Genomic DNA, 9,649 nt, shown 5'->3' on the forward strand with positions numbered 1-9,649 from the left:
AAATGCATATGATGCAAATATTCGTTCCTACTAGGGATCCGGTACATGGCTGAGTTATTCTAAGTGTAAAACCTGAGGTTGATTGCTCTAAACCTGGCTTACCCAAACGGACAGTTTGAGCCGAAGCGGGGGCAACGTACCGGGAGCACGAAAGTCTACCCGGCCTAGTTACTTGTCCCAACTCCGTCTTATTTGGTATGACTTTAACAGAAAGGTGGGTCACGCGCACGTGTACACCATAAATTTAGAAGACTCAGAAAGAAGGGGGTTTCGTAGCAGTTGTATATATTCACAATTCAAATAATATTAAAGCGGTAAAAAAAAACATTTAGCATGTTAGGCATATAAACAGTTGAAAATCATATAGTAAATAAAGCCAATTATCGCAGTTATTTAAATCTCGAATTCTTTAAACCCTGAACCAGTGGTTCTGGGTTAATAACTTTTGTCCCCAGCAGAGTCGCCAGAGCTGTCGCACCTCCTTTTTACCGCGCCCTCGGGGCGCGTGGGGAGTTTTCTCCAATTGAAGGACAATCAAAACGGGATTTATTTAATTATTTCAGAGTCGCCACCTGGGAATTTTAAGGCGTCCCAAGTCACCGGTTTTAATCCCTGAATCGAGGAGAATATGACTCTGTTTGTTATTCTGCGAACCAGAAATCCTGAGTAAGGAATTCTGTTAATCCGGAAGAAGGTGTAAGGCATTTCCGAATTCTGTGGTTTTAGCACGGTCGCTCAACTGTTTTTATTATTGGCTTAATTATCTTAATTTTACTAAATACGTTTTATTGCATGATTTTACTACCACTTTTTACTTATTGTTTACAATTATATGGACGAATTACGCGTACGTATATTCGTATTATATACTTTTTATAATTACCGGGGATCGTGCCACGCGTACGTGTACACAATAAAATTGTCCATGTTATAGTTTTTATAAAAAATATATGTTTGAAATTTAAAATAAAATCGGGAACATCATCACCCTTTTTATTTAGACAATGAACTGCACACCTCGGGTTATATGAAATTATTTTGACATCCTCGAAGAAATCCCTTGTATTAAATATTCGCTCGAAATTGCGCGTACGCATAATTCGAATTGCTTTTATCGGTATAATCAGGTTACGCGAACGTATCCCTAATTACACCAAATCTTCTTAATGGTATTATGAATTTTCACAAATTATTTGTTGTATCTACACATTTTATATGAGAATACTGAGAAATTCATATTTAAGGGATGTCTTTGAATTCTTTTAAAAGAAATTCACAATTTATTAAATATAGATAGTCGATTATATTTTTCCGCGTATAAATTGTATTCACCCAGACTATTCAAATTCAAAGTAAAGAATAGGAACATGATTAATACTATTCTTCACAAATACATTATATACATATACCGAAGGATGAATTGCATATGAAACTCATAAAAATGATTTATGAAGGGAAGAAGTATTTTTGAACAATTTTATTTATTTATTTAGTGCAAATTCTATCTCTAATTGTCATTGATATAAAGTGTTGCAATTTGTGCTTGTACATCCTTATTCTCATATATTTACTTTTAATCTAACATGCCTAATTATTTTATTGATTCTGCTTATGGTTAAATGTAAGATATATATATAATCAATCCGATTGGATTCTCAATTTATGAGAACCTTTGTTGCTAACTTTCATATTATAACATTCCTAGGCCATTTGTTATTTTAAGAAAGAGAACAAATCTACCTAATTGACTTAATAAGTAATATTGCATACAACATTATTCGCCCTATTTTGACGTTTGCAAACATAGCGGATGATACTAATGCAACTTCCAACTTTTGATGTTAACCATAATCATTATTACACCATATATAAATAAAAATGCAACCAATCATTAACTAGCTTTGAACAAGAACTAATTAACTAACAAAGTAAACTAATAGCATATTTCCTTGATATTTCCATATCATGCTATACTTAGCTAACAATACCATAAAGTTTAAATAATGGCCAACCTTTACGCCAAGTTTCCTATCTTAACTATTCAATCATAACCATACTTTAATGAAAATTTAGAAATTTAACCTTGTTACAACACTTATACAGACTGCCATAAAGGACATTTATCTTACAGTCATCCTGTCAACATATACTACTTATTTGATCAAGAAACAAAACTGAATTTTTAGCTAAAGAGCTCAAATGAATAGAAAGTAATATTACAACTCAAACTTTATTTATTGTCATGTTGAAACCCATCATAACATAAGTTTAAAAGATGTGTACCTGACAATGAAAGAAGAAGGAGTTAAAATTTTAGCAGTAGCAGCAGTAACAAATTCAACAGAATAGCAGTAGTTCCACAAATTTGAGCAATAATACGACCCGAGGAAACCACATGCACAGTACAGTATTTTTTAAAGACTCTTCAGATTTTAACTGAACAGTGGAATCAAATAAATTTGAACAGATTCAACGAAAGAATAATATTTCAGATTTCAGTTTCTTTTCAGTTTCAAACTCCCATTTTTCTGATTTTCTGTTTCTGCTGTTTTATCTGTGTGTGTGTGTGTGTGACTGTTCTCTTTTGTTTCTTTTCTGTTTCTTTTTCCTCTTCAGATTTTAATTTTTTGATTTTCTGCTTGACTTTCCATATTCAAATCTGACTTTTCACTCTCTTAAAATCTGCTAAATCAAATTTTCTTTTGAACTCCTGATTTTCTTCTTAAAATCTGCTAAAATCTGCCTGAAAGCTCTCTTTTTTGTTTTTGTTTTTCTTTCTGAAAGAGCTCCCTTAAATCAGTCTCAATCCCCCTCTATTTATACAGGGTTGTCCTGTACCCTTGTAGTGCTGCCAGGACCCTTTTCTCCTTTTAAAAATCAGAAAGTTTTCCATTAAAACTGCTTTTGAATACTTTAAATCTAAGTGCTCTTATCCTGATTTTCAGCAGCCCATTACCCTTTGTTTCCCATTAGTATCTTAAATTATAGCCAACCAACATCCCACTTTCAGTCCACTTATTCTATCACATTACCCTCACTATTCTGTCCCAAAAATGTCCCAGATTTCCTACTGTAATTACTGTTATTACTGCCTTAAAATCTAACAATACAGATTTTAAAATCTGTTTAAGCAGCTATAACCAATCCTAAAGTTTTTGGACTGAATCCTAACTAAGGATGTAATTTTCTAACACAATTACATCTAATCAACATTTGTAAAATCACACTGAATTCAGAACTAACATCATAACAACATATCAATGAAATCATTATAACAATTCAGACTGGACTTAAACATTGAATCAAGATCAAACATACACAGGAGCATTGTCAATATACTGACAATGCCCTGTTCAGAAAACAATATATACACATCATACATTTGAATTTACTGATTTGCAAACAAACATGATTTAATTGACGAGTATTAATCAGTTGACTATTTACAAAATTTGTCCATAATCAGTCTAAAATAATAGAAGCAGACTGTTTCAATCAGCATTATCATAAATGAGAATTCATAATATAACTAATCGACGAACTTAATCGAGTCGATTACTTACATTGTAAATAATCACAACCAACAGAAATAATTTACATTTAGAATTAAGTAGACGGGTAGGAGACAGTATAACAGAATGAACTAGAAAATTATAAAAATTTAAACAAACTAATGAAACGAACATAGAATACATGTAGAATACACATAAGAAACAGAAAATTACCTCCGAACCTTCAAATTCAACCGGACTCAACTCAACTTGGATTTGGACTTTGTTTGAAATCAAACAGACCTTAGTCGAAGTATTTTCTACTGAAAATACTTTGACTAAGGTCGATTAAACCTCAATCTTTCGTCTGAAGTGAAAAAGATGCCAAGGTTGGAAAATTTAGGGTTTCAGAAGGTTCGATTTTGGGTTTAACCATTTCTGGTTAGATTCGAGGGGAACCAACAATAACACAAGGGTGAAGGTAGCCTAGGGGTCATTTGGCGTCTGTTTAGAACAGATTTGAGTTTGTTCTTGTTTGGTCCGAATCTTCAAAAGAAGATTCGAGAAACTCGGAAACGATTCGAGCCAAACAAACTTCAGATCCATAACGAGGCATGCTAGGGGGTACTATGGTGTTATTTTGGAAGCCATTGGAAAGGTTTGAGTTTTCAGACCCACCTTCGATTTAATATTCGAAGAGTTGGGGTCTGATTCGAAGGAAACTAAGGTTAGATCTGTGTAGAGGAAGTGGTGAGGAGTCTAGGGTGTTATTTTGGTGACCGGCGGCGTTGATGCCGCCGGATTTCAGGCGGTGGTATCCTAGGGCGGTTAGGGTTAGGGGTGAGTTTCGGAAGAGACGATGAACATGGAGGGGGGGGGGGGGTTTGGCTAGGGGGCCGGGGTAAGGTTTTGGACCTTATATAGGGGTGGGGTGGATTGACATTGTCCGTTAGATTAGGCAGGATAAACGGCTAAGATCTATTCAGTTAACCAAACGATGTCGTTTGGTTTAAGTTAGGGGGATGGGTTGAACCGGGTATTAAATCGGGTAAGGGTCTCGGGTTAGGGTGATGAGATCTCGGCCGTTGGATGGACTTAATCCAACGGCCCTTGATGAAGGATGATGAAACGTCGTCGTTTGACGTAGCTGAATTAGACCGGACAGGCTTGTTTGGATTGGGCTGTGGGGGGGGGGTAATTTGATTTGGGCCTGGATTTTAATCCAGGTCCAATTTTTATTTACAACTTATTTTATTTTATTTTATTTTATTATTTATCATTAAAAAATCCTAATAAAAATTATAAAACAATTTTAACCTTACACAAAAATATTAATTACTTTATAACAACTATTTAACACATAGTCAAAACATTAATCACACATTAACATATTTAAAAATAGAACGAATGCATATTTTTTTGTGATTTTATTTAAATTATCTTTCAAATACATAATTAAATCCTATATGCATGCAACATGTATTTTATTTTAATTTTCATTTTATTATGACAAAGTAAACATTTACGAACATAACACAAATATTTAACACCACGCAAATTCAAAAATTACACAGTAAAAGAAATTTATTTTATTTTTTGATTTATTTTGGAGTAGTTTTCGTAAGGCAAAAATCACGTGCTCACAGAGATGCGGGTTTTGCTCTTAATTGTAATTCCACAAATGGTTGGTTTGTTTTCTGGAAAGGAGCAGATGCCTAACCCAGAATTGAATTTAATCAACTTTCCACGTTTGAGTGCAGTGATGATGACCAAAGCTAGGACTGGATCTACATGGATAAAACAGAGAGAGATGTAGAGAATAAGGCAAGTTGAACTTCCTGACCTAGGAGGACCTATTATTGCTCAATGACTTGGATATTTTGGAATATTAGGGGGGTGAATAAAGTGTATAAACAAAAAGAGTTAAAGAAACATATAAAAGCAAAAAATATAAAAATTCTGGGATTGGTGGAAACAAGAGTTAAGCAGCATAGATGCAAGAAGATAGCTACAAAAATTGATGCTAATTGGTGCATTGTACATAATTATTTAGCTGCTATCAATGGAAGAATCTGGTTGATGTGGGATCAAAACTCATATAGTGTAAATATACTAAGGGTGGAAGCCCAATTAATATATTGTGAAATCACTACAAATGACTTCGAATGTGTGATGACTATTGTTTATGGCTTTAATACTGTGGAAGAGAGGAGAAGTTTATGGAGTAGTTTGGAAGATATAGCACAAAGCACTAATTGCCCATTGAGCTCCCATCCTGTAACATTCAATGAAGTTAAGGATTTCTCATAATGCATTAATTCAGCTCTATTAAATGAATTACAGTGGAAAGATAATTATTATACGTGGACAAACAAGCAAAAAGGAGGAGAAAGAGTCAGTAGCAAAATTGATAGAGCTTTTGGAAATCATGACTGAATGATGAATTGGGGTCATGTTGTACTTGAATATGATCTACCTAATATTTCAAATTATGCCCCTATGTTGTTAACCTTGCTTAAAGTGAACCAAAACATTAGAGCACCTTTCAGATTTTTCAATATATAGTGTGAGCATGAACAGTTCCTGCATCTTGTTGAGACTTATTGGAAGAAACAACTGGATAAAGATCTCATGCAGGATATCTGGAATAAAATGAAGGCAATGAGACATGTATTCAGATAATTAAACCAGAAGGAATTCAGAGTAACTGTGGGGAAGATTGACAAAGCTAGAGAAGATCTTCAAAGAATTCAGACAACAATGAAAGTTAACTATGATGACAGTTTGTTAATTGAAGAGAGAGAGAAGTCCTGATGAATCTGGAAAAATGGAGTCTGACAGAGGAGAGTATACTGAAACAGAAATCTAAAGCTCAGTGGATACAGCTTGGAGATTCAAATTCAAAATATTTTGCTGCTATTATAAAGGAAAGAATTCAAAGGAAACAAATCAAAGAACTCAAAGCATTGAAAGATGGTAAGATGTTGACTAATCTTAATGACCTAAAGCAGGAAATTGTTTCATTTTACAAAGGGTTAATGGGAAGTTCAAAACAGTCTCTAAGGGCAGTTAACAAGATAGTAATGAGTAAGGGACCCATGAACAACAAATATTTCTTTGTTCCTCCGTTACAAAACAAGAGATAGTGGAAGGGTTGGGATCAATTGGGAATGATAAATCTCCAGGGTTGGATGGATACAATGCTTATTTCTATAAAAGGGCATGGAGTGTAGTAGGTCCAGAGATTATAAATGCAGTTAAAAGGTTCTTTGAGGTTAGCAGGATGAATAGATCTATCAATTGTACATTTGTGACTCTAATACCTAAGAATGAGCATCCTACAAGTGTGAAGGAGTATAGACCCATTGCTTGTTGTTCAGTATTATATAAAATCATTTTCAAAGTCCTAGCAACAAGAATTTAGAAAGTAATTGCAACAGTGATATGTGAAACTCAAACTGGATTCATTCCTGGAAGGAAGATCTCAGATAATATCTTCCTTGCACAAGAACAGGTGAAGTCATATACAAGGGAAAATGTGTCTCCTAGATGCATGATTAAAATAGATCTTCAAAAAGCATATGATTCTGTGGAATGGGTATACCTGGAGCAGATGTTAGATGAGATGGGATTTCCTAGAAAATTCATTTCATGGGTACTAGAATGTGTGATAACTGTGAATTATTCTATCTTGGTCAATGGTAAGACAACAGTTCCTTTCAATGCAGTTAAAGGACTTAGGCAAGGAGATCCAATTTCTCCTTTCCTATTTGCAATAGCCATGGAATATCTGAGTAGGATGCTTAATAAAGTGAAAGGAAGTAAAGGATTCAAATATCACCCAAAGTGCTTTAAGCTATCAATAACTCATTTGTCCTTGCAGATGATCTTTTGCTATTTTAAAGAGGTGATATTGAATCTGTGGATACTATTAGAAGATGTTTCATGGAGTTCTCTAATGCCTCAGGTCTTCAAGTCAATAAAGATAAAAGCTCTATTTATTTTGGAGGGGTTACTCAAGAGGTTCAGAATCAAATACTACAATTGCTATAAGTTACTAAAGGTGACTTACCATTCAGATATTTAGGGATACTTTTAGCTACAAAGAAGATATCCCTAATACAGTGGCAACCTTTGATCAACAAGATGGTATCTAGAATTACTGCTTGGACTGCCAAGAAGCTCTCTACGCAGGAAGGCCCCAGCTAATTTAAACACTATTATTTGGTATTCAGGCATATTGGTCACAAATATTTACTATTCCCTCAAAAGTATTAAATGCAATTGAGGCTTACTGTCGAAGCTATCTATGGTCTGGTACCAATACAATTACGAGAAAAGCTCTGTTAGCATGGGAGAAAGTGTGCACTCCAAAATCAATGGGTGGATTAGGATTGATAAATATGAGACTATAGAATAAGGCAGTAATAATTAAAGCTAACTGGGACATTGAACATAAGGTGGACAAACTGTGGATCAGACGGGTACACTCTTATTATATTAAGAACCAACAGTTTGATCAAATGGTCATACCTATGCATGCAGGATGGATGGTGAGGAGAATCTTTGAAGCAGGAAGATCTGTGACACGGGTTCAACACAGCAACAAAAACAGCTTAATCAAGCAGATTTACCTTCAACCAATTGGCAACAATGAGAGGATACCATGGAAGACACTAAGGTTTGGGAATGATGCTTGACCAAAAGCCCATTTCACAATGTGGATGCAGATGCAAGGGAAATTACTAACAGTGGACAGAATTGCTGCTTGGGGCATAAATGTGGATCGTGTATGTAAACTGTGCAATAGGCATGATGAAACAAGGAACTATTTATTCATGGAATGTCCTTATTCTATGGAAATCTGGGAAGGGGTACTAAAATGGATGAAGGTTCAACATTTCAAAACAGCACAATAGGAGCAGATGGAGAACTGGATCATTGAAAGAGCAAAAGGCAGAACAAAAAGAGCTCAAGTGTTTAAGATGGCATACACAGAATGGGTGTATGCAACATGGATAGAAAGGAATCAACGCAGATTTGAAGGCAGATCAAAGAATTCAAGTCAATTGGTGAGGCAAATTGCTTATGTGTGTAGTGTTCAAGCACCGGCCAGAATCAAAGATTGGATTCAGCAGCTTAAAGTTAGTTAATTCTGGTAGTATGTGTTTTAGTCGTTTGTGAGTATTAACAGATAGTAGACTGTGATGTAGTCTACTATGGAACTTTTATATAATCATTTTGATGATTAATAAAAAAAATTAATTACCAAAAAAAAAACTATTTTATTTTATTTTTTTGAATTTTGAAATTGTGTTATATTCATGGTTCCAATTTACTTGTTTTAGTAGTATTGGCTCACATTGCATGTTATTCATTTTTTAGTTGGAATTGATAGATTAGTTTTGTCAAACATTTGAATAATGTTATGACACTATATTTATGAATATTAATTTATTTTATCAAACATGAATTCCATGATGTTCTTACAAAACGTATATTTTTAGTTTTTGCAAGTATCTAAACTAAATATTATTAATTTAATATATATATAATTTAAAAAATATATATAAATTATTTTTATAATATTAGTTATAAATATATGATTACTAATTAATGTATATTCACAAAAAAATATACATCTTAAATACCAAATTTAATGTCATTTACACTTACAAAATTTATAAGCATATATTTATTATATTAACTTTTAATTTTTGATAAGTACTTAATTTATCTAACTGTGTAATTACACTTGTGCAACCAAACAGTAAACTTGTAATTACACTATGACAAACAAACAAGTCGTCGTAATTACACAACTGTGTAATTACTAGGCTGTGTAATTACTACCCTAGTAATTACACCAATTCCCATTACTGGGTGGCTTTCCAAACATACTCTTATAATTTTTGTACCCAACAACAATAACAAAAGAATCTAATAGAGTTCTTAAGTGGGTTTCGAAAGCATAATGTATACGCAAACATTATCCCTATTTCTGGGAGGTAAAGAGTCAATAGACTTTTGGCTTAGAAAAATAAAAACAAGCAATAATAAAAACCAAAAATATAAAATATAAAACTAGCGATCTAAAAGTTAGAAAAATGGGGGGGGGGGGGGAGGGGGCAATAAGAACAAATAGTGTTTCTCTACCC

This window comes from Nicotiana tabacum, chromosome 6 (genome assembly GCF_000715075.1).
Source record: "Nicotiana tabacum cultivar K326 chromosome 6, ASM71507v2, whole genome shotgun sequence".
Classification (NCBI taxonomy): domain Eukaryota; kingdom Viridiplantae; phylum Streptophyta; class Magnoliopsida; order Solanales; family Solanaceae; genus Nicotiana; species Nicotiana tabacum.